This window comes from Olea europaea, chromosome 9, assembly GCF_002742605.1.
Source record: "Olea europaea var. sylvestris chromosome 9, O_europaea_v1, whole genome shotgun sequence".
NCBI lineage: Eukaryota > Viridiplantae > Streptophyta > Magnoliopsida > Lamiales > Oleaceae > Olea > Olea europaea.
Genome location: NC_036245.1, coordinates 6,180,751 through 6,205,109, shown reverse-complemented (window position 1 = coordinate 6,205,109; position 24,359 = coordinate 6,180,751). Strand labels below are relative to the sequence as shown.

Here is a 24,359-nt window from a genome sequence, read left to right as displayed (position 1 = left end):
GCCAATAAATCCAACATGTAATGGATGTAAATGGTAACTTCATTGACGATTAAAGAAAAAAAAAAACATGGGTTATTTTCTCCAAAAATAAAAATTAAAAATATGAAGCTTTTATAGAATTTAAAAATCATAATGTGTTTGTAGAGAAAGAAGCTTGCAGCTCAACATGGGTACTTCGCAATGATCGATGAGGTGAATATAACTCTCATGAATTTGCAATATTTGTGAGACAAACGGCATCAAAAGGCAACTTAGTGCATCTTATGTAATTCAGTGTTTCAAAAAGCGTAAAGTGTGGCTAAACATGTAGGTGAAGTTTCAAATTTTACGAGCTTAAGTTAGCCTAGGCGAGGCCTGGGAAAAAAAAGTTTTCTTATTTTTAAAATAATTCAAATTTTAATCATTTTAAAACTTATTTAATAATTAAAATAATACATATTAAACATCAAAAATTATTAAATATTATATTTACTTAATAATTATTACAATTAGTCAATTATACAATTTTCAAGTTTTCGAAATTTGAGAATTTTACTATTTTTTTCATAATTTCAGTTTTCAACTAAACAGCTCATACTTAATTTCAACAAAATAATAAGTCTTAAGATCATAATTACATAAAGTAGGCAACACCATAGTTTAAATCTTATGTAACTCTTCATCAGATAAAGCCATTTTTAACTTTGATAAAATAAAGTCTTTTAAAATTTTTGAAATTAAAGACAGATGAAAAGTTTTTTTAAAAAAAGAAAAAAAATTAATAATCTGAAATCAAATAAAAGACTTAAAAAAAAAAAAGAAAAAAAACTAAAAGTTAATAAAGCGCGCCTAGGAAAAACAAAAGAGATGAAGGAAAAAATTAAGCCATTTAAAATTTGAAAGAAAAAAGCGCCGTTTGACAAAGAGTGGCATTTCAAATTTTTTTTGGCATAAAGTGGTAAATTGGAGTATATATATTTTGAATAGAAGTCTTACAGTTTCTATTCAAAATATGGAGTTAATTGTTCCAATGGTTACTGAACTTAAATCCATGTTTTTTATTGGTAACTGGAATTTAAATGTCGAGTTTTGGCCATTGAACTTAGGTCCATATTTTCGATTGCTCAATGAAATTTAAAATGTCAAGTTTTGGTTACTTACTGAACTGTAAAAAATATTGTACATTACTCACTGAATTTTAAAAAATGCTGTACATTATTCAATGTAAACTCGATATTTTTCAAAATTCAATAGTTATACTAGTGAGTAACGTACGACATATTCCAAAGTTTAGTGGCCAAAACTCGACATTTCAAACTTTAGTGAGCAATCTAAGATATGGACCTAAGTTCAGTGAGCAATCAAAGACATTGACCTAAGTTCAATGACCAAAATTCAACATTTTTAATTTCAGTGACCAATTAAAGATATGGACCTAAGTTCAGTGACCATTGGAACAATAACTCCAAAATATGACGCCTAAAGAAGCTTGGAATAGACATAAACCAAGTGCAAGTCACTTCAAATTATTTAGTTTCATGGCTTATGACCATATCCCATATGAGTTTATTGACGAAGGAGAAGAATGTAGTTTTCTTGGTATTAGTGAACAATCTAAACCTTACAAGCTATATAATCCTATCAACTAGAAAACCATCATTAGTCGGGATCTGATTTTTGATGAAGAAAAGTTTTGGGCAAGGAAAGATAATAGAGTCAAGCAGCAAATACCCATCAAATTTTGATGGTGACGAAGAAGAGAAAAGCCGGCAAACTATAGAAGATGAACAAACGATTTCAGCAATCATTCAAAGTAGTTCAATTAATTCTCAGAGTTCACTGTTCACCTAAAGCTGGAGTAAATTGTGAATGACCTCAATGTAGTAAAAAATTGGGCTGCATGGATAACAGATTATGAGGTAACTGGAGTTGATCAATCTGAAGATCCAATCACGCATTTTTGCTCTATTTTTCGACTGTGATCTTGTAGCCTATGAAGAAGCTGTCAAATTCCAATTTTGGTAGATTTTCCATCCATAAATACAATAAATCCACAAATAAAGTAAAAAGAAGAAGAAATTCACAATACGCAAGCAAAATGTTTACAAAACAAAAAAAATTAAATTAAATTAAAAAAAATCTTAAACAATTCTAAATGGTTTCACAGGAAGAAATAGGATAATCAATAGTGAAATTGTCAACTATGTTAGAAACGTCACACAACTTGGCAACAAAAATGACGAGGATCAAATAAGCAATAAGGAGACCAAAAAAATTCTTGGAGTGATAAGACTATCAAATTTAAATAAAAAAATAAATGTTAAGTTGTTAATTTGTTATTTGATAGTTGTTATCTATTTTTGGATAAACTCTAGCTACAATAATAATGGAAAGTTGTTGAAGTTATTTCATTAAAAAGAAGAATAAATGTGTGCTAGGTACTCGTCGATTGGCCTGTGATCATTTGTCAATAATGTTATAATCAAGTATTTTATTCATTTTTAAAGTTCTTTTCATGTTTTCTTCTTGATATCAGAGTCATTGTGAACACTCGGCACACTTTACTCTCATCTCTAATTAATTCTCATCCATCAAATACATCCTGCCAAATCTAAACAAAACAACAGAAACAAAAATTTTAAACCAAGATTGATAAATAAGTTTGAGAACAGATTGATCATTTAACCAATGAAGACCTTGTCACCACCAAATACTTCCCATCAAATCCGAACAATACTAAAACAAAGAAAAAATTCACACCAAAAATAACAAATGAATTCATTGCCTAGTAGAAGTCTAATCCTCTCATTTATGGTTGGATCATTGCAACAGTTTGAAGAAATCATTGGACTCATTATAGGCTTAGACACAATCCACGTAGTTTGGAAAGCAATTAAAATGCTTATATACACAGGCGACGTATCTTCGCAAGAATGAAGATAAAAATCATTGTTGGCTTCTTCATAAAACTAATGTCCATAGTAGCTCTCAATTTGCGAACCAAACTATGTCCTCAAACCTAGCACAATTTGCAAGAGATGTTAGAAACGTAACACAACTTGACAACAAAAATGATGAGGATCAAACGAGTGGTAAGGAGTTATAAAATCGTGGGAGTGACGAGATTGTCAAAGTCAAACCTAAAGATAAATGAAAAGTTATTAATTTTTTATTTGATAGTTGTTATCTATTTTTTGGATAAACACTAGCTACAACAGTAATGGAGAGTTGTTGAACTTATTTTATTATAAGTAGAAATAAATGTGTGTTGGGTGCTCAGTTTATGGTCATAGACAACATTCATCTTGAACATGCGATTTTCTTTTTCTTCTCGACATGTTTTTGCAATTTTGTGAGTTGGTAAGAGAAAGTTGACACTGTTGTCCATTTATACTATCTACCCAATTACCAATTGACACGTCATTAAAAAATTAATTGATGTTAAGGTTGAAAAATTAAAATTGACAACTTTATTTTCCACAACGTGTCAATTTGCAATTAGGCACATAACAAATTAGACAGTAAAAATGAACAACAGATTTCAGCTCTTCATTTAGCGCTTTCATCTTTCATGATTTGTCCTATTTTACAATTTAGCCTCTCAAGTTTTTACTAATCCCTTCATCCCATAAAAAATAAGCTTACTTTCATTTTTGTCTATCCAAAATTATATGTTGCATTTTTTTTAAGTGTAGTTAATTTTTAATTTTCTAATATCTCCCTATTCAATGTGAGATGTTAAATTTTTTTTTTTATGTTTCCAACTATGTAAATTATATTTTCTTTATTCTGTGTAAAATGAAAACAAATATATTTTTGTGGTATGAATGGAGCATTTATCACACTTCTTCAACTTCCCATTTTTCAACAAAATTTATCATGCATGGCCTTTGAAAATTTCCCCATATGCAACGGCATTGTGATTCCAACCAAACTATACTCCACATCCCGTCTTCAATAATTTTGAGACTCTAATATTCTATGATCACATTGTAGTTTGAACACTTGACACCTTTTACAAAGATAATTTTTTAAGATGAAATCTTAATATTCAATATTGTATCGAAGTGTTCTAGTCAATCATTAAAGGAGCCAACAATTTACACGAGCATATTAAAACGAATTAATAAATATTCAACATATATGGTTTTGGACTGCTCTTCGTATCAAGATTAATTTTTAAGATAGAACTTTGAATAACTAAGCAAATATGTTAATTGCAAGTAATTTATTGGTATCTTGTTCATTTTTTTTAGTAAGTCCCTATTCGGTGGGAATTAATCGAACTTTTAGTAGATTTTAATAGAAGTTGATGAAATGTACGATTGAAAAGTTGTGAAATTTATAAAATATGTCGTTAAAATTAATTGTTGACTTTGACTTAGATTAAAATCTAGATCTTAATTGGTGCCAAATAGGGTTGATTAACGTTTTTTTTTTACTATTTTCAAGTATTATTAAAGAATTTTTTTTACTATTATTAATTCACAAATTATTGTCTAAGTATAAGTTGATTGCAATTTTCGTTAAATCATCACTCTCACGTATTCGAAATTAAATTTTATTTCTCGACTTAGACTTGTATATAGAAATAAGCCACGTGCACGTATATGAGCTACATGACACCTTCTGTCAATGTGGATTAATTGTACAACTAAATTTATAGATGAAGGACTATCTTGCATCTTTTTGATAATTTGAGATCAACTTCCAAGTTAGGTAACACATTGAGGGCCTTGAGAGAGAAATGCACCAAAGGTAACTACAGAGAGTAATTAATGTGCGAAAAATGCTGCTCAACCCAGGATAAAATCCCAGGTTTGGAGTCAGGGTCGAGGTGTTGCGTCGAGGTGGCAACACCTCGACCCCCGATGTAAAAATCACGGGCCCAACGTGATTCCAAATCAAGGGCCACCTCGGCCCTGGAGCCAATCTTGGGTTTTAAACTCGGGATCTGTAGCATCTCTTTTAACATGATAAGTACTTTTTAAACTACTTAAACACGTGGGTCCCATCTTCATTTATCGACTAGAATTATTCTTGCTGTACAGGCTTTGTTCACATCTATTTTGACAGCATTTCAAAATTGTTGAGTTGACCCACGTGCATGACTGACTAAAGCTGAAGACAAGGCTGAATTAAAGACCTCACTCTCGCTCCTCAAAACCGGTAATTAAAGCTGAATTAAAGACCATATTCAAAATCTGATCCCCAACTCTCACTCCTTAAAATCGGCGACGAAGACAAGGCTTTCTCACTCTCCAAATTTATTAGAACGTCGAACGTCCTGCTGTAAAAAAAAGGACGCCGGTCTTCTTCCAACTACAGGAAATTTGAAGTCGACCACCGAAATACCTCCGGCCGCCGCAAAACCAGCACGATGTCGACAACCCACGTATTTGTACATATCTAGGGTCTTAATTTGATATTGTGGCAATCATCCCTAAATTTCTATTCAAGCTTTCTAATATGTGGGTTATATGTAAACAAATTGGCTTGTTCTAATCCAAGGAATACATTAAAACTAACAATTTTAGATAGGAGATTTAATACTCACCTGCCACTAATAAGCTTTCAGCATGGCAGGACTCACCCATTCCGTATTAATGCAACCTAAAAGATCATTAATGGTTTACTGGACTACATATTAATGCAACCTAAAAGATCATTAATGGTTTCACCAAACTACAAATTAGAGTAACCCAAATGATTATTCCAATGTTCAATGACAAATTAACTCCTTCGAACCATCAAGAACTATCCCCATTCGTTAATCATAAAAAAATCACATGTATGTTCATACAAGAAATCCGGATGTCGAGTGCAACCCGAAAGATCATTAATGATCTCACCAAATTATAAGTAAATAAATAAGTTCTAAAAAAATCGACAAGTTAACTAAAAATCATAACAATAACTTCAATTCCTGCCAACGATCATTTCAATAATCAGACACAAAACAAAGAATTTGAAGCTGAAACACCCAGCTTATTGATGTGACAAACAAACATCTCATACTTCCTTACAACCCCAACACAAACACACAGCTTCTAACTAGAAGTCCATACTACCATCACGTGCTTGCATTGCCTATTGATGTGCATTGCCATGCCTGAATATTCGTCTTATTGACGAACCATCTGTTTGATAAGTCAGTCTGGATCTTGGAGCATGAATGTGGGCAACATGACTTGCAACAACAGGCTGAGGGATCGGCTGGGTTGCACTCGACATCCAACCTAGTATGGCACTTTGAGGGGGTGACATCTGTGCTTGGAATAGCTGCAGTAAAAATCATTTTGAGAATGTCACTTGGAAAAGAAATGCACAAAATTAAAAATTAGAGTACAACTTACGCCATTAAGCCCATAATGAAATACACCGGTCGCAAGTGCCATTGCACTACCAACTGTGAAAAGTAAAACATCAATGGAAGTGGAAAAAACACTAAAACATCAGAATGTAATTACAAACATTTAATTACCTTCATAATTGAAAACAACATTAGATGTTGATGGACTAATGAAATTTGAAGTTGTGAAGGGTTGTGCAACTGTAAACATTTCCTCATCACCTACGTGAAATCAAAACTTAATTACAACCTACTCCCATGGAACGTTTACAAACAAAATTATTTACTTACCAATATGTCTTGTGAACATGATAGTGGTGTTGATATGGAGCATTCTGCAGTCTGAGGTGTTTCGTGTTGAAGATTGCCTTTGTCTTGATCTCGGTCTCTGTCCTTTGGTTGAAGTCGACGTTGCCTGCACGACATACAAATTTACATTATTTTATATTTTCAACACGTGCATATGCATAGATGACAAGAAAAAACAAGAATATAATACCTTCGATTTCATAGAATGCGACTCCAACGGGCTTTTAGTGCGAAGTTTTCTTGGCGCATCCTTCCTTTTCGAGCATTTTGGATCTTGTATACTTTCACTGCCTGTATCAAATGATGCTCTAGAATGGAATCCCAAATATAAACTAGGCAACGAAATGCTAGTGCCCCTAGAAATCATTTGCGTTGATATTGTCTCCATACATTACAATCAAATCCAATCTATTACCGCACGAGTTCGCTCTTCATCATCTGCGATAATGTCTGCCAACATAGCAAATTCTTTGCACATGCTGTCATACCTCAACTGGACAGTAACAGACCATCATAGTTCATTGCAACCCTTGTGTGGGCTCTACAAACATCCCTTCTCCATCTCCTCAATATGTACCTCTCCGGTACTGATGTAACGCTATTACGTGTAAAGAATTTACTTGTCAATTCCAAGCGACCTAAATGTATTTTTCTTGTTTATGCTTTTTGTTGAAATATATATCTCATACTCGCTATTTTAGTTTGTCTGGTAGAAAATTTACTGGGAATGTGAGACCATGCACGAAATTTACATCAAATCTTGCATCAAACTAAAATTCATCTCTAACCATTACACTAAAAATTATACCAAATGAACAATGTTTAACATTTTCTTCTCTTTTTTATTCTTTATAATATATTTATTTGAAATATTATTTATTTAATTATTTTATAAATACATAAATTACTAAATAAATAATTACGTTAAATTACGGAAAAGATTAATTTCATCAATATATCATGTTTGTTATATTTTAAATTTTTTTCTTTTTTTAATTAATTTATTAATTATTATTTCTTACATTTAAAATAATTTTAAAATAATAATAATAATAATTTATTGTATTAAAAAATATATAACACAAATGACACAAATACCCTTGATCAATTTATTTGGAAAGGAAAATGAAAGGTAAAAATGACTGACATTTTGCACCATTTTGGTGCAAAGATGGTGCAACACTATTCACCTTATACCATTTTGCACCAAAATGATGCAAAGTTTGGTGTTACATTGGAGGTGTTTGGCACCATTTTTTGGTGCATTTTGGTGTTTTGGGATAAGCATTGGAGATGTCCCGAGGACTTGCCTAGTTATGGGCTCAAAGTTGATCTTTAATTGAAAAGTTTGAAGAATAATTTGAACCACCTTAATTCACATATAGTAGATCTACCGAAATAGCTCCGTCATGAATATATAAATACAACCTTAAATTTTTAAATATATGGTTACGTATTGATATTCTTTTGTGCGGATATAAATTAAGTTCTTAGAACATTAAGCATTTTGGTCAATTTAATGCATCATGGATTAAATTAATTTTGTGTTGAAGGATTAGGATTTTTGAATTTAAAGATCATGAAAGCTCATAGTTCTCCTGCAGCTGAATTTCCTTACTGAAAATTGCTAACTTATTCATTTCCAATTAGAGAGTTCAGGTTCATCTGAATTACTTGAATAGTAATTTCAATGAGCACTTACTGCTTGTTTGTATTATGGATTGTTTTGAATTTTTCTAAATAGAGATTGTGAAACACAATGTAAGCTGAGTGCAGTATACATTTTCTGGTGTCAAATAATGTTATGTGATTCCTGTAGAATATTAGATATCGGAGTGTCAAGCCAACCCCTTTGTTATGTTAGTGCGGAAACGAAGTGTTGAAGAAAAACTTGAATTTTTATTGATAGTTTTTGAGTTGCTACAGCACACTCAATAATGTTTTCTTCTTTTTTTTTTCTTGCAATAGGACCACATGGATAACTCTAGAGACATGGGAATATAAATGGACACCTAATAATTCATGAATTTGCATTATGTATTTTCCTGATACATTTTCTTCAAGTGCATCATGTATTTTCCTGATACATTTTCTTCAAGTGCATGTAACCTTATTTATTTCCTAAGATTACAAATTAATGCCACATTTAACACCCCCTCTTAATTTGTAATCTTGAGTTTTTCCTTGATCTTGTCGAACTTGTCAAATGTGACTGCCTTTGTTAAAATGTCTGCTGGCTGATCATCTGTGTTGATAAATTCCATGCAAATTTCTTCTCGACTTACCAAATCTCGAATGAAGTGATGACGTAGTTCAATATGCTTCGATCTGGCATGAAAAACTGGATTTTTTGTCATAGCAATTGCTGACATATTGTCGCAATGTATTGTTGTTGGCTCTTGTTGTTCAAACATCAAGTCTTTTAGAATTCTTCTAAGCCAAACTGCTTCACAAGCGGCATCCGCAGCTGCAATGTATTCCGCTTCTGCAGAAGATAGTGCTATAGACCTTTGCTTCCTCGAACTCCATGAAATAATATTTGTTCCAAGACAAAAGATGTAGCCCGGTGTACTTTTGTGGTCAACAAGTGAGCCTGCCCAATCACTGTCAGTGTAGCTAACAAGGTTGAAGTTATTTTCCTTTTTGAACTCAATGTCATGATTTTTTGTACCTTTAAGGTATCTCAAAATTCTTTTTGCCGCCGTAAAGTGATTCTTGCTTGGTTCATTCATGAATCTGGAAAGTAAACTCACTGATTGAGTGATATCCGGCCTTGTGTTGAGGTAGATGAGTGAACCAATTAACTTTCGGTAGAGTGTAGCATCTACTTTTTCAGCATCATCATTGACTTGGAATTTTTCATTCGGCCCCATTGGAGTAGAGACTGGCTTGCACTGGTTCATGCTGAATTTTTCTAGAAGATCATCAATATACTTCTCTTGAGATAAAAAAATTCTTCCCGGGCTTTGTTTGACTTGGATGCCAAGAAAGTATTTCATTTGACCCAAGTCACTCATCTTAAAGTCTCTCATCATCTCTTTCTTGAATTCTTCCACCATGCTTTTACTTGTACCAAAGTATAGAAGATCATCCACATAAAGACATATTACAAGAAGTCTCTTCCAAGATTATTGACATATAGAGATGATTCACTCGTGCTTCGATTGAATCCATTTTGGATGAAATAGCTATTGATTTTGCTATTCCATGCTCGCGGCGCTTGCTTTAAACCATAAAGTGCCTTGTATAAACGATAGACTTTTCCTTCTTGTCCTTTGATTTCAAATCCTTCGGGTTGCTTGACATAAACTTCTTCTTGAATTTCACCATTTAAGAATGCCGATTTTACATCAAGTTGATAAACACATACCTCCAATTGAGCTGCCAGTGCCAAAACAGTACGAATTGTCTCCATTCTTGCAACCGGAGCATATGTTTCAGTGTAATCAATTTCGGGCTGTTGAGAATACCCTTTTGTAACAAGACGTGCTTTGTGCTTTTGGATCGACCCATCTTCATTGTATTTTATTTTATAGACCCACTTGAGTCCAATGATTTTCTTCCCTTCTGGCAAGGCAACAAGCTTCCAAGTTTTGTTTTTCTCAATTGTGGACATTTCTTCATTCATGGCTTTTGTCCAACATACTTCTTTTGAGGCTTCTTCAAATGATTGTGGTTCACTAGAGAACAACCCAAGTTCACATGACATATATGTCTTGTAGTGAACGTGTCTTTCTTGGAGGGCTTTCTGGATCATATTCTTCCTCACTTCTTGGAGTAGGGTTTGGATTATGCTCTAAATCTCCAACTTGTGACGGACCTGCTTGAAATGTTAATGGATCAACAAAATGGTATGGTGTCTGGTCCACAACTTCTTTCCCTTTCCAATCCCAAGATGCAGCTTCATCAAAAACAACGTCTCGTGAAACTGTAATTTTGTTTGTAGTTGGATCTAATAACCGATATCCTTTAGATTCATCACTATATCCAACAAAGACAAGTTTTTGTCCTTTCTCGTCAAATTTCTCCCGATTTTGAGAAGGGATAAGAGCATAAGCAATGCTGCCAAATATTTTGAAGTGATCAACCATTGGCTTCTTTTTGTTCCAAGCTTCGTATGGAGTTTTATTCCGTACAGCCTTTGTTGGAGACCGATTGAGAATGTATACTGCCGTATTTACAGCTTCTGCCCAATACAGATTTGGAAGTCCTTTGCCCTTTAGCATGCTTCTTGCCATTTCAACAATTGTGCGATTTTTTCTTTCGGCCACGCCGTTTTGTTGCGGAGTTCGACTCACAGTTAATTGTCTTTTGATGCTATTTTTTCTGCAATATTCCATGAAAGGATTATAGAGATATTCACCTCCACGATCGGTCCTTAAAGTTTTTATCAAAAAACCACTTTGCCTTTCTGCTTGAGCTTTGAATTGAAGAAATGTGGAATATGCCTCAGATTTTTGACTGAGGAAGAAAACCCATATCATTCTTGTGAAGTCATCAACAAAGAGAATAAAATATCTCTTGTTTCCAAAAGTGGGAGTTTGCATTGGCCCACAAATATCCGAGTGCACAAGCTCAAGTGGTGTTTTCGTTCTCCATGAAGTTTTTGGAAACGACAACTTGTGCAATTTCCCATAGACGCATCCTTCGCGCATTTTGTCTATGTGTTGGATGTTAGGAAGTCCCGTCACCATGTTTTTCATTTGGAGTAAACGAAGGCCTCTTTCATGAAGATGACCATATCGTAAATGCCACAAATACGCTAAATCTTCGTCTCTTGCCTTGAGTGCACAATTCTCATTTAGTGGCATCATAAGAGGAAATGTCTTGTTCTTCATTTCAATATTTGCCACACAAATATTTTTCTTTTTGTCAAAAACTTTACATGCACCATCATCAAAGTGGACAGAGAAGTCACTTTGAATAAGTTGTCCAACACTTAGGAGATTATGAGAAAGATTGGGAACATAAAGAACATCTGTGATGAGTTTCTTGTTACCTTCTTTAATTTGGACAGCAATGGTGCCTTTTCCTACCGCATCTCTACATGTTCCATCGCCAAGAATTACTTATGAAGTAATATTTGGATTAAGGTCCACAAAGATGTCGCGATTCTCCGTCATGTGATTGCTACAACCACTATCCAAATACCAAGGGCTTTGAGCTCCATTTTTATAATTTTGAGAATAAAACAGAATTTCCTTTTCATTCTCTTGAGAAAAGTTTGCTGCACTTTTTCTTTCTGTCATCTCTTTATTTTGAAACCAACAATCCCTTTGAGAATGATTGGGGATCTTGCACCTTTCAAATGCATATCATATCCATCTAGGCTCTTGCGACATCATCTAACCTTAGATATGGGATGATGATACGTTGCCCTTAGAGAACTCATGTTTACCCCAACGTTCCTTTTGCTCTTCAAACTCCTCAATTGATTTCACACCTTTCCTTTCCTGGAAACTCTCTTTCAACTTTCTTCTATCTCTTGTTGTTCCTCTTTTTTTCTTTATCTTCACCCTCCTCCTTATTTACCTTTTTTTCACCCTATTTCTTTTTGCTCTTGTGGCTCTATTTTTTTTTTTTTTTTTTTTTTTTTTTTTTTTTTTTGCCCCCTCTTTTCCATAACTTCTAGATGGAAGTTTCAAGTGATTACTTGGGAGTTATGGGTTTGAAATTTAAATTCAAACCACTCCCTCTAACCCTTATAAAATCCTTCGGGTCGGGTCACCCCACATGGGCGACCCATTATCCGTATTTTCCAACAATGCTTATTGTTGAAATATATATCTCGTACTCGCTATTTTAGTTTGTCTGGTAGAAAATTTACTGGGAATGTGAGGACTTGCCTAGTTATGGGCTCAAAGTTTGATCTTTAATTGAAAACTTTGAAAAAGAATTTGAACCACCTTAATTCACATATAGCAAATCTATCGAAATAGCTCTGTCATGAATTTAAAAATACAATCTTAAATTTTTAAATATATGGTTATGTAAGTATTGATATTCTTTTGTGCGGATATAAATTAAGTTCTTAGAACATTTAGCATTTTTGGTCAATTTAATGCATCATGGATTAAATTAATTTTGTGTTGAAGGATTAGGATTTTTTGAATTTAAAGATCATGAAAGCTAATAGTTCTCCTGCAGCTGATTTTCCTTACTGAAAATTGCTAACTTATTCATTTCCATTTAGAGAGTTCAGGTTCATCTGAATTACTTGAATAGTAATTTCAATGAGCACTTACTGCTTGTTTGTACTATGGATTATTTTGAACTTTCTAAATAGAGATTGTGAAACACAATGTAAGCTGAGGGCAGTAAATGTTTTCTGGTGTCAAATAATGTTATGTGATTCTTGTAGAATATTAGATATCGGAGTGTCAAGCCAACCCCTTTGTTAGTCTTCAAAATATGAGTGTTTTGTCGTTATCATGATGCAACAAAAATTCTCATTTTACTTGATCAATGTGATTGAGAATTATCTAAGATTTTTCCCCCCAAATATGTGCTTCAGATTCAAGTTTCATGCAACAGGAACTTCCTGCATGCAAGCCTATTCTTACACCTAAATGGGTGAGATTTTAAAAAGTTCCTACAGAGTGCAGACACCTGATGCCTTTTCTGGTCATTTATCTATTTTGCTAAATTTATTCTACTGATGGCACTACTTGCCTGTAATGCATTTTATCTAGTGCAGGTGATTTCAGCATTCTTGCTTGTTAGCGTCGTTTTCTTTATTCCCACTGGAGTTATCTCCCTCTTTGCTTCCCGGATGTACGTTTGGATTCAACTATTGGATCACCTTTTCCTCGCTTCCTCTCTCCCTTTAAGCATTTTTTCTGACTGAAAAGTCCCTCTCTCATTTTTTTATTTTATTTTTTATCAGGTAGTTGAAATTGTTCGTCGGTATGATACTGATTGCATTCCTGCTGATACAAGAAATGACAAAGTTGGATTTATACAAAGCTCTCGAGTTAAGATCTGCAATAGAACGCTCAGGGTGAGTTAGCTTGACAATTTCTACCAGAATCATCGCAGGTAACTATAATGTACTCTACCATCCTGTGCACTTGGGATAGGTTAACTCTTTTTTCAATTGTGTAATCTAGAAACCACTCCCCACCCCCACCCAAAAAAAAGAAAAAAAAAGGATTACAAATTATCTTGGATTTTCTTCTATATTTTTCATAGTTGCCTTTTAACATCTTTCGTTACTGCTTGAGGATAATCTTGATGGGCATCATTAGTCAATTATACTTCATTCTTTTCGTTTTAAAATTTTATGTTTTGACGTTAATTCACTGTTAGGTATGTGAAGAATCGAAGTGACCAGCAGTTGAGAAGCCCAGGAGGATGATACAAGTTCATGTGAGCCTGAAGATAGTGCAAATGGGATGCCAATTGTTCCTTGTGGTCTTGTAGCCTGGAGTCTGTTCAATGATACTTATGACTTTACCCACAACAACCAGCATTTGGTCATAAACAAGAGAAATATCTCATGGAAGAGTAATAGGGATCGCAAATCGCAAATTTAGCAAAGACGTCTACCTGAAGAACTTTCAGAATAACACTCTTACAGGTGGTGCACGACTTGATCCATTGAAACTCGTAAGCCTCTGGCCATGTTTCTCCAAGATTCTTGAAGTATGAAATTTAATTATCATATTTGGATTTTAATTGAATGTATGAAACTAAAATTCTGTCAAAGTGGAATGGATTTCTATGGGTTGCAAGAAGCATAATTGCTTGGTGGGTCTACTCTAAATTGATGTATTTCTGATCAAAATGTAAATTCCTATTATTATATTCACAAGCCACTGCAGTTTGTAATCCCAAGATTGGGGACTTCAATAAATTGAACCCGAGCACGTATGATTTATACTCAGCATAATGACATAACCCATATTCTGTTTCCGTACAAATACCCTACTTCAACTATCATGTGTGGTTGATTGTTATATACAAAGAGAACAAAGATAAATTTGGGAATTCTATGTGAAACAAATCAAGTCTTAAACAACACTCTTAAGTCTTTAAAGTAACATGTTGAAAGATCAAGCTTACGCTGCAAAAACTGAGAACTAGAAAACCATTCATTAAGTTTAGTAAGTTTTATTTGATTAGACTAATTTCTATCAATCATGAATGAATATCTTTTCATGTTACAGTTGAGTGAGCAGGAAGACCTTATTGTTTGGATGCTGTTGATGATTGTGTGCCACTTTTGCTGTCATATTTTGTATTAATTATATGTATTAAATCAGTACATATTATGGTTATTTTTGTGTATTAAAATGTCCATCAGAGTATGGTGATTTCAGTCAACAAGTAAGGTGTTGTTAGGTGGTAGTTGTTGACTAGAAACATGGTAGAAAACTATTGTAATATATATATGTTTGGAACCAGTCGAACTGTGCCGTAGCTGGTTATTTTTCATCCTAAATACAAGTCTTTCTCTTCCACTTTGTTGACATTATTCCATCAGTGGTATCAGAGCCACTTTGGCCTTAGAACACGAAGAAAGGAAGGGCAGACACAGGTGAGAAAATCAGAAAATAACCACATATAAACTGGTGAGTGTGAGTAATGGCCTCTGGTGGTTTCACAGCTCCTCTGCCTTCAATATTTGCTGGAGAAAACTATGATTTCTGGGCTGCAAAGATGAAAGCATATTTGAGAGCTTATGATTTATGGGAAATCACAGAAAATGGCACTGAACCTCCACCACTTAGAGCAAATCCCACAATTGCACAGCTGAAGCAACATAGTGAGGAGATTGCTAAGAAATTTAAGGCTCTTTCTTGTATACAATCTGCTATCTCGGATGCCATTTTCACAAGGATTATAACTTGTGAATCTGCAAAAGAAGCCTGGGATAGGCTAAGGGAGGAAATTCGAGGCAATGAAAGGACAAGACAGATGCAAGTGCTGAACCTAAGAAGGGAGTTTGAAACTCTGAAGATGAAGGAATCAGAAATTGTCAAAGAATTTACTGATAGACTGATGAAGATAGTTAACCAAATTAGGTTGCTAAGTGATGACTTGCCAGATAGGAGAGTAGTAGAGAAGGTCTTGATCAGCTTGCCCGAAAAATTTGAAGCCAAGATCTCCTCACTCGAAGATTCGAGGGACCTGGCTAGTATGTCTTTGTCTGAGCTTGTCAATGCTCTTCAAGCCACAGAGCAAAGAAGATTGATCAGACAAGAAGAGCAAGTCGAGGGAGCCTTGGTTGCTAAAGGAAAATACAAAGCACAAACTATTTATGGGATGAAGAATACAAAGCACAAACTAGTTATGGGATGAAGAAACCATTTAATGAGAAGAAGGGTGCTGAATGCAGCAAGAATCCTGTTGAAAGAAAGAAGTATCCACCATGTCCTCATTGTAAAAAGATAGGACATTCACCTAAATGGTGTTGGTTCAGGCCTGGAGTACAATGTAGGGCTTGCAAACAATTTGGTCACATTGAAAAGGTATGTAAAAGTAAGAAGGAGAAACCGGACCAGCAGCAAGCTCAACTTGCTGAAAATCGAGAAAACCAACAGGAAGAACATCTGTTCACAGCAACAAATTCAAATGTCAGCAGCAATGATGAAGCTTGGCTGCTTGACAGTGTATGCACTCACCATATGACATCCAACTTAAGCATCTTTACCAAGATGGATGACAAACTCACGTCAAAAGTTAAAGTTGGAAATAGTGAGTTTGTTGAGGTAAAAGGTGCTGGAGAAATTGCAGTACAGACTTCATCAGGTACTAAGCTCATATCAGATGTTTTATATGTGCCTAATATTGATCAGAATTTGATTAGTGTTGGTCAATTGATTGAAAAAGACTATACACTTATATTCAAGGATAATAGATGCACCATATTTGATCCACAAAATCAGGAAGTCATGAAAGTAGGAATGAGACATAGGAGTTTTCCATTGGAGTGGAAAAATGTCAGTGATCAAGCACTAACAACCACAGTAATTGAATCATCTTTATGGCACAAAAGATTTGGACATGCTAGCTATGCATCACTTAAGTATTTGCATGATTCGAAGCTTGTAGAAAATATGCCTGAGATTTGCAATAATGATTGTGTGTGTGATGCATGTCAATATGGAAAGCAAACTAGATTACCATTTCCAAAAAATCAAGCAAGAAGGGCAACAAAGAAACTTGAATTGGTGCACTCAGATGTTTGTGGACCTATGAGAACCTCAACCATGAATGGCAACAGATATTTCATCCTTTTTATAGATGATATGTCAAGAATGTGCTGGGTATATTTTTTGAGAATGAAATCTGAAGTAGCAGGTGTGTTTAGGAGGTTTAAAAATTGGATAGAAATTAAATGCAACAGCAAGATAAAGTCCATCAGATCAGACAATGGAACAGAGTATTGCTGTGGCCAGTTTGACAAATTCTGTGAAGATACGGGGATCAAACATCAGTTAACTATACCTTATTCTCCCCAGCAAAATGGTGTTTGTGAAAGGAAAAATAGAACGATTATGGAGATGGCCAGGTGTTTGATGTTTGAGAAGAATATACCTAAGGAATTTTGGGCAGAAGCTGTAAATACTGCTGTGTATTTACTTAACCGATTGCCAACAAAATCCTTAGATAAAAAGACTCCATATGAAGCCTGGTATGAGAAGAAACCTGATGTGTCTCATCTGAAAGTGTTTGGTAGTATATGCTTCTTTCATATTCCTGATGTAAAGAGGGATAAATTGAGTCAAAAGGCTGAAAAAGGTGTGCTGGTTGGTTTTTGCAACAATGCTAAGGGATACTGAGTTTTTATCCCACAAAGCAAGAAGATAATATCTAGTAGGGACATCAAAGTTGATGAGGGATCTACATGGAATTGGGATGCAAAATCAGTCACTCGACTTCAAAATCCTAGAATTACTTCACAACCAGATGATGATGATGATAATGAAGTAATAGAGGATGCTGAGAGTGACACAGATTCTGAAAATGTGGTGATAAAAACTAGATCACTGGAAGACATATATGCTAGATGTAATGTTGCTGCTATGGAGCCTTCAAACTACACTGAAGCAGCAAGATCAAAATGGTGGATGGATGCAATGAAAAAGAAACTAAACATGATTGAGAAAAATGGAACCTGGAAGCTGGTTAATAGACCAGAAAATAAGCATGTAATTGGTGTAAAGTGGGTGTATAAAACGAAGCTGAATCCAGATGGTTCTATCAACAAGTTTAAAGCTAGGCTGGTCGTGAAAGGATACTCTCAACAATATGGAATTGATTTTACTGATACTTTTGCACCAGTGGCCAGGTATGAAACAATCAGATTGTTATTTGCAATGGCTGTTCATAGAGGTTGGAAAATCTATCAATTGGATGTTAAATCGGCATTTTTGAATGGACACTTGGAGGAAGAGATTTTTATTGAACAACCTGAAGGTTTCCAACTTGAAGAGGCAAGTGAAAAAGTCTATCTATTAAGGAAGGCCTTGTATGGACTTAAACAGGCTCCTAGAGTGTGGTATAGCAGGATCGATGAGCACTTGAGCAAACTTGGTTTTTTGAGAAGTGTGAATGAACAAACCTTGTATATAAGGCAAGAAGAGAACGAGATGATCATCATCTCATTGTATGTGGATGATCTTCTAATCGCAGGAAGCTGCTATGCAAAGATCAATGAAGTAAAAGATGAATTGAGAAAGGTCTTTGAGATGACTGATTTGGGAGAAATGCACTATTTCCTTGGCATGGAAATATTTCAAATTCAAAATGAGATATTTGTCTGTCAAAGGAAGTATGTTAGGGATATGTTAAGGAAATTTAATATGGAAAACTGCAAGGCAGTAAGTACTCCTCTTGTGCAAAATCTGAAGCTGATAAAAGATGATGGTTCTAAGAGGATTGATGAAAAAATATATAGGAGTATGACCGGATGTTTGCTGTATTTAACTTCTACCAGACCAGACCTTATTTTTGCTGCCAATATCCTATCCAGATTCAGACAGGAACCAAGTGAACTCCATTTTCAGGCTGCAAAAAGGGTGCTGAGATATGTGAAAGGAACTGAAGACTTGGGAATCTGGTTCAGGAAATCAGAAGGCTTGGAATTGACTGGATATACAAACAGTGATTGGGCTGGCTCGAGTGATGATATGAAGAGTACATCTGGCTATGTGTTTTATGCTGGAACAAGTGCTGTATGCTGGAGTGTAATGAAACAAAAAATGGTCGCTCAATCTACAGCTGAGGCAGAATACGTAGCTGCTTCAGAAGCTACTAATCAAGCAATATGGCTAAGGAAAGTTATGGAAGATCTTCATTACAAGCAAGAAAAAGCTACTGTCATTTATTGTGATAATCAGTCGGCTGTGGCTATGGTGAAGAACCCGGTATTTCATGGAAGGACAAAACACATTAAGATCAAATATCACTCAATAAGGGAGGCACAAGACAGAAAAGAAGTCCAGCTGATGCATTGTAGTTCTGAAGATCAGGATGCTGATATTTTCACTAAATCTTTGCCTAAAATAAGATTTGAAACATTGAGGAAAAGACTTGGTGTTTCCAACAAAAGTGTCAAGAAGGAGTGTTGATGATTGTGTGCCACTTTTGCTGTCATATTTTGTATTAATTATATGTATTAAATCAGTACATAGTATGGTTATTTTTGTGTATTAAAATGTCCATCAGAGTATGGTGACAAGTAAGGTGTTAGGTGGTAGTTGTTGACTAGAAACATGGTAGAAAACTATTGTAATATATATATGTTTGGAACCAGTCGAACTGTGCCGTAGCTGGTTATTTTTCATCCTAAATACAAGTCTTTCTCTTCCACTTTGTTGACATTATTCCATCAGATGCGAACTGCAATTCTTCCAACTTACAGGAAATTGTATGGGAAAATTGAGATGGATCTTCAGGCTGGTGATGTCATCAGTGTGACATTGGAAGACAATTATAACACATACAGTTTCGATGGCAAGAAGAAACTTGTTGTTTTTACCACTAGCTGGCTTGGAGGGAAGAATGACTTTCTTGGTACTGCATATCTCACTGTGGGTGGATTGTGCTTCTTCCTTGCAATGATTTTCATAATTATTAGTCATCATCACGTACACTGAATGAGTTTTATATTTATTCAATTTCTATTAGTGTATAAATTGTAGATTTTTTTGAATTCTGATGAAGGAATTGGTGAAGGAATTGGAGGTGTAAACATTTATGGTTGAAGAGAAGAAGAAACGCACACACACACACACACTATATATATATATATTACAAAGAAAAGATAACACATTTACATTGATTTCTACATGATATAACAAAAAATTTGTAACATTTAATATGCCTCACAATATATTTTATCGCAATTACCAAATTAAAACACTGGACATCATATGAAAAATGGAAAATGCATTTTTCCATTTGAGTTCTAAATGCTACAAAAATGATTTCGAGATTTTAGTTTACAGATAATATCTCAAGAATTGAAGTAAACTTTCCTCAGCCAAAAGGAAAAAAAATTAAAAAATAAATAAAAAAATAAAAGTTTGCATAGCAATGCTCCGCACTTTGTGCAGAGTTGCTCTGGACTCCAAACTCTCCGAACTCTTGAGAGAGTTTGGCGGAAAGTTTGGAAAAATACCTCCAAACTCTCGGCTCCTTACTTTTGTGCGGAGCAGTGCGCACACATTGTTTTTTTTTTTATTCTTCGTTTTTTCTATTTGATTTTGATTTTTATTTTTTTCACCAATGTCGAGCTATCTGGAGAGTTTCTCTCCACTTTGTGCAGAGCAATACTCCGCACAGTTTTTATTTTTTGTTTATTTTTCATTTTTTTTCTACTTAGATTTTTATTTTTTTAGATTACCATATTTTTCACTAATGTCGAGGTATTTAACTATATACTTATTTGACTAACCTTCAAGATAACATCAACGAGGTAAAACAACAGTATAATCAACAAAAATCTACTTTATTTACCTTTCAACAACAGAAATGAAAAAAAAAAACCAAACATCATTAAAAATTCAAAATCAGAACTCACCAACTTAAATGGTTGAAGACGTGGGCTTTTTTCCAATCCAAGTGATCCATTAGAACTACTTCATCTTTTGCCATAATTCTTGTCTTGCCTCGTAAAATAAAATAAAATCCTTAATCTTTCTGAACGATTAAAACAAAATGATAATACCCTCTAAAAAAATCGACCTAGAACCACACAATAAAATCAAACCAACATACATTCAATTCATAGCATAATTCTATATTTACTTACCAAAAACCCTTGTTTCAATAATTTATATTCAAACCTCTGTAAAAAGAAAACAAAAATAGGGAAAGCGAGGAAAAAAAGAAAGGAAAAAAAAAAGAAAAAACAAAAAAAAGAGCAAATCTTTGCAAATGCTGTGTGGAGACTTTGCACGTAACTCTCCGCACAGTGCGGAGAGTTTTTTCCAACTCTCCACCCAATGTGGAGAGGGGTTTGTTTTTATTATTATTATTATTATTAAAGCTAGCAATAGAATGGTTGCAAATGGAAGTACTAATGAAAAAAAGAAGGTTATATCACAGTTATGAAATAATAAATGTGAACCAACCATAAAATTAACAAGAGTAAATACTCTGTATTCTAACAAAAATGAATTCATCAAATTAACATCAATTTACCCAACTAAACTAAGATTACGCTAGGGCAATACTTTACAAGAAAATAATTAGTTATAAAGCCTAAACAGGAAATACATCCACACGCATCTGATAATTATTTTAGCTGAAAAAATCAACTTTTCTTAGAGAGAGATGATGATAGGAAGATGAAAGCTAACAAGGACAATCGAGAGAAAGTTGAAAAAGTACACATATCTAAACAAAATTCATTAAAGAAAAAACTGAAGAGAGAGAGAGAGAGAGAGAGAGAGAGAGAGAGAGAGAGAGAAACTGATCAAAGCCGAAAACTACCTCTCTACAAAATAAAGAAATAGAATTCATTCAACTTTACTACAAACTAAAATATGCATTTCAATACAACTTGGAACAAAACCTAAATTAATTCCACAAAAAAATTACGAAGAAAATACTACTGACCATATAAAGCCCATTTCATGTTACATAAAAGGAAAATTGGAAACAGCAAAGTTGTGTTTTTTATTTTATTTTATTATTATTATTTTTTTGGAGAACAGATGGAACATCATCCCTTTAAAAACTAAAAAAAAAACCATCCTTTGCCTGAAGATTAGAAGAAGACGAGAATAGGGAGGAGGGGATGGCTGTGAGAAGGAAAACAAAAAAACTTATTGCCTTACTTCGTACCTGAAAATAAGAAGTATGATTGCCTTAAAAGTATGGTCGTCGAAAATAAGGAGTATGGTTGCAGGTAAAAATCAACGTGAGCTAAAGCAGAAAAGGAAGCAAAAAGGGAAAAAAAAATAGTTTCAACAGTGGAATGAGATTTCTTTACTGTTCCTTGAATAGTGTCTACTCCTTCCCCTTTTTAAAAGAAGTTAGAGTTAGAAACGAAATGATAATACTCTCTAAAAAAAATTGACCTAGAACCACAAAATAAAATCAAACCAACATACATTCAATTCATAGCAAAATTCTATATTTACTTGCCAAAAACCCTCGTTTCAATAATTTATATTCAAACCTCTATAAAAAGAAAACAAAAATAGGGAAAGCAGGGGAAAAAAGGGGGAAAAAAAGGAAAAAAGAAAGAGAAAAGAAACTGTTATCGCAAAAAGATTTTTCTTTTTTTTTTTTGTGTTGCACGAAATTTTTATTTATTGCATTTTTATTAGCGTATGAATTTTAGTTTTTTGGAATTTTTTGAAGCAATTTCTAAAAATATTTTCATGATATAAGAAAATAGCTGTAAATTATTTTTACAATTGCATAACAGTATTGCATCATTTAGAAAAAATATGTTTGTATATTTCATGATTAAATAAGAAATATATGAGCTTATACAAACTATTTTGCTTGTATTCTTTGATAGTGTTGATATAATTAAGTTGAATGTGAAGATTATATTTCTAAATTTTGTATAATTCAATATTGAAAAATTGAAGATTGAGCACAAAGTTATAAATCGACTTGCATATTTATATGCGTTTATATTTTGTGCTTAATATATTTTAATATTTATTTTTTTCATATGTTGAAAAAATTAAAATTTGAATTTTTTTTTTTTGACATTTGATTTGGTAAGTGAATGTACGGTGTTCTACATTCTCAGTATTTGTAAGTGAAAAAATCGGTACATGAAAATACAGTAGGCAGTATATACGGTAAGCTGTAAATACGATAAAGTGCAAATACGGTAAGTTGTCTACAAATACGATAGATTGCATATACGAAAAATTGTCTGCAAATACGGCAAGCTACATATACGGTATATTACATATACGTCAATTTATAATTTGTTATAAATGTATAAAATTTATTTAATATTGAATTTCTTAATTACTAAATGTTATAATTCAATATTGTTTTCTTTTTATATAATTGTATTTGCGGGAATAGAAAAAAAAGAAAAGGAAGGGTGGTTATGAAGTTGCTAATTTTTAAATGTGTTTTTTTGTTGAAAATAAAATTGATTTTTTTATACTATTTGTAAAAAAAAAAAAAAAAAAATTATTGCAATTTTATTAATGTAGCAAGAAGATTTATTATGATTATTTAAAAAATTTTAACACCAAACAATAAATCCATGCTTTTAACCTGCCAATTTGGTGAAGAATTAGATGAATACACATGAGTGTTTTTGGAAAACAAAAGTTTTTAGTATATCAATAATGCATGTCACATTTGAACAATAATGTTAATTTTTTTGGCATCATTCTTTCTTTTTCTTCTTCACAGGTTTTATTATTATTATTATTATTATTATTATTATTATTATTCTTATTTTTGTCTTTTTCAATATGTTTAGATGCTTTTGTTAGATTATTTTGTTGTTTAGCAATGATTCTTTCTTTGAGAGTTTTTTTTTGGTATTATATTGAAGTTAAACTTATTCTTGTAATTATATATTTTGTTAGATTTAATACATATTTTTAATTAATAAAATAACAAACTAATATTTAGGTTGCATATTTAAAAAAAAAAAAAAGGAGAGAAAATCTCTTTACATTGTGTGGAGAGATCAACTCTCTTCGCACTCTTTGCACAATATGGCTCCATACAGTGCGGAGAGTTTTTCTTTTCCTCTCCGCACTGTGCGGAGAGATCATCTCACTGTAGGTGGATTGTGCTTCTTCCTTGCAATGATTTTCATAATTATTTATCTATCAAGGCCAACGTATAATTTTCTAACCTGCTCCAGTAACTTTATCAAAGCTTCTCTTCCTTTCCCCAGGTTTCATTGGTTAGTCAAGTCTTCATTCGGTGTGCTCTTATATGCTGCTGATATGTGAAATTACATGTTCTATCCCAGGCAACTCGAAGGTCCATCAAATTTGTCGTGGAATCGGAATCCAGGCGGTCACTAAAACAGTTCACAAATGACATTCTGGTGAATGCATCCTTGGCAATGCTTCGTAGCAGTCGCTATTATCTTGCTATCTTATTTTTCCAAAGATTGTACCCTTTTACCTATTACACGGATTTTTATTGCTTCAACTTGAATTTTGAATTTAAATTGGATTCATTATTATTTATTAATTGATTGTTTAATGGCCACCTTCAATATTAGTTCAAGTGGAGAACTTTTTTCCCCTTACTATAGTAT

At 33.4% G+C, this 24,359-nt stretch overlaps 1 pseudogene; it reads left to right on the top strand.

Moving 5' to 3' along the window:
* Positions 1-7,211: 7,211 nt before the first annotated feature.
* Positions 7,212-24,127, top strand: LOC111399863 (annotated as a pseudogene).
* Positions 24,128-24,359: the final 232 nt, after the last annotated feature.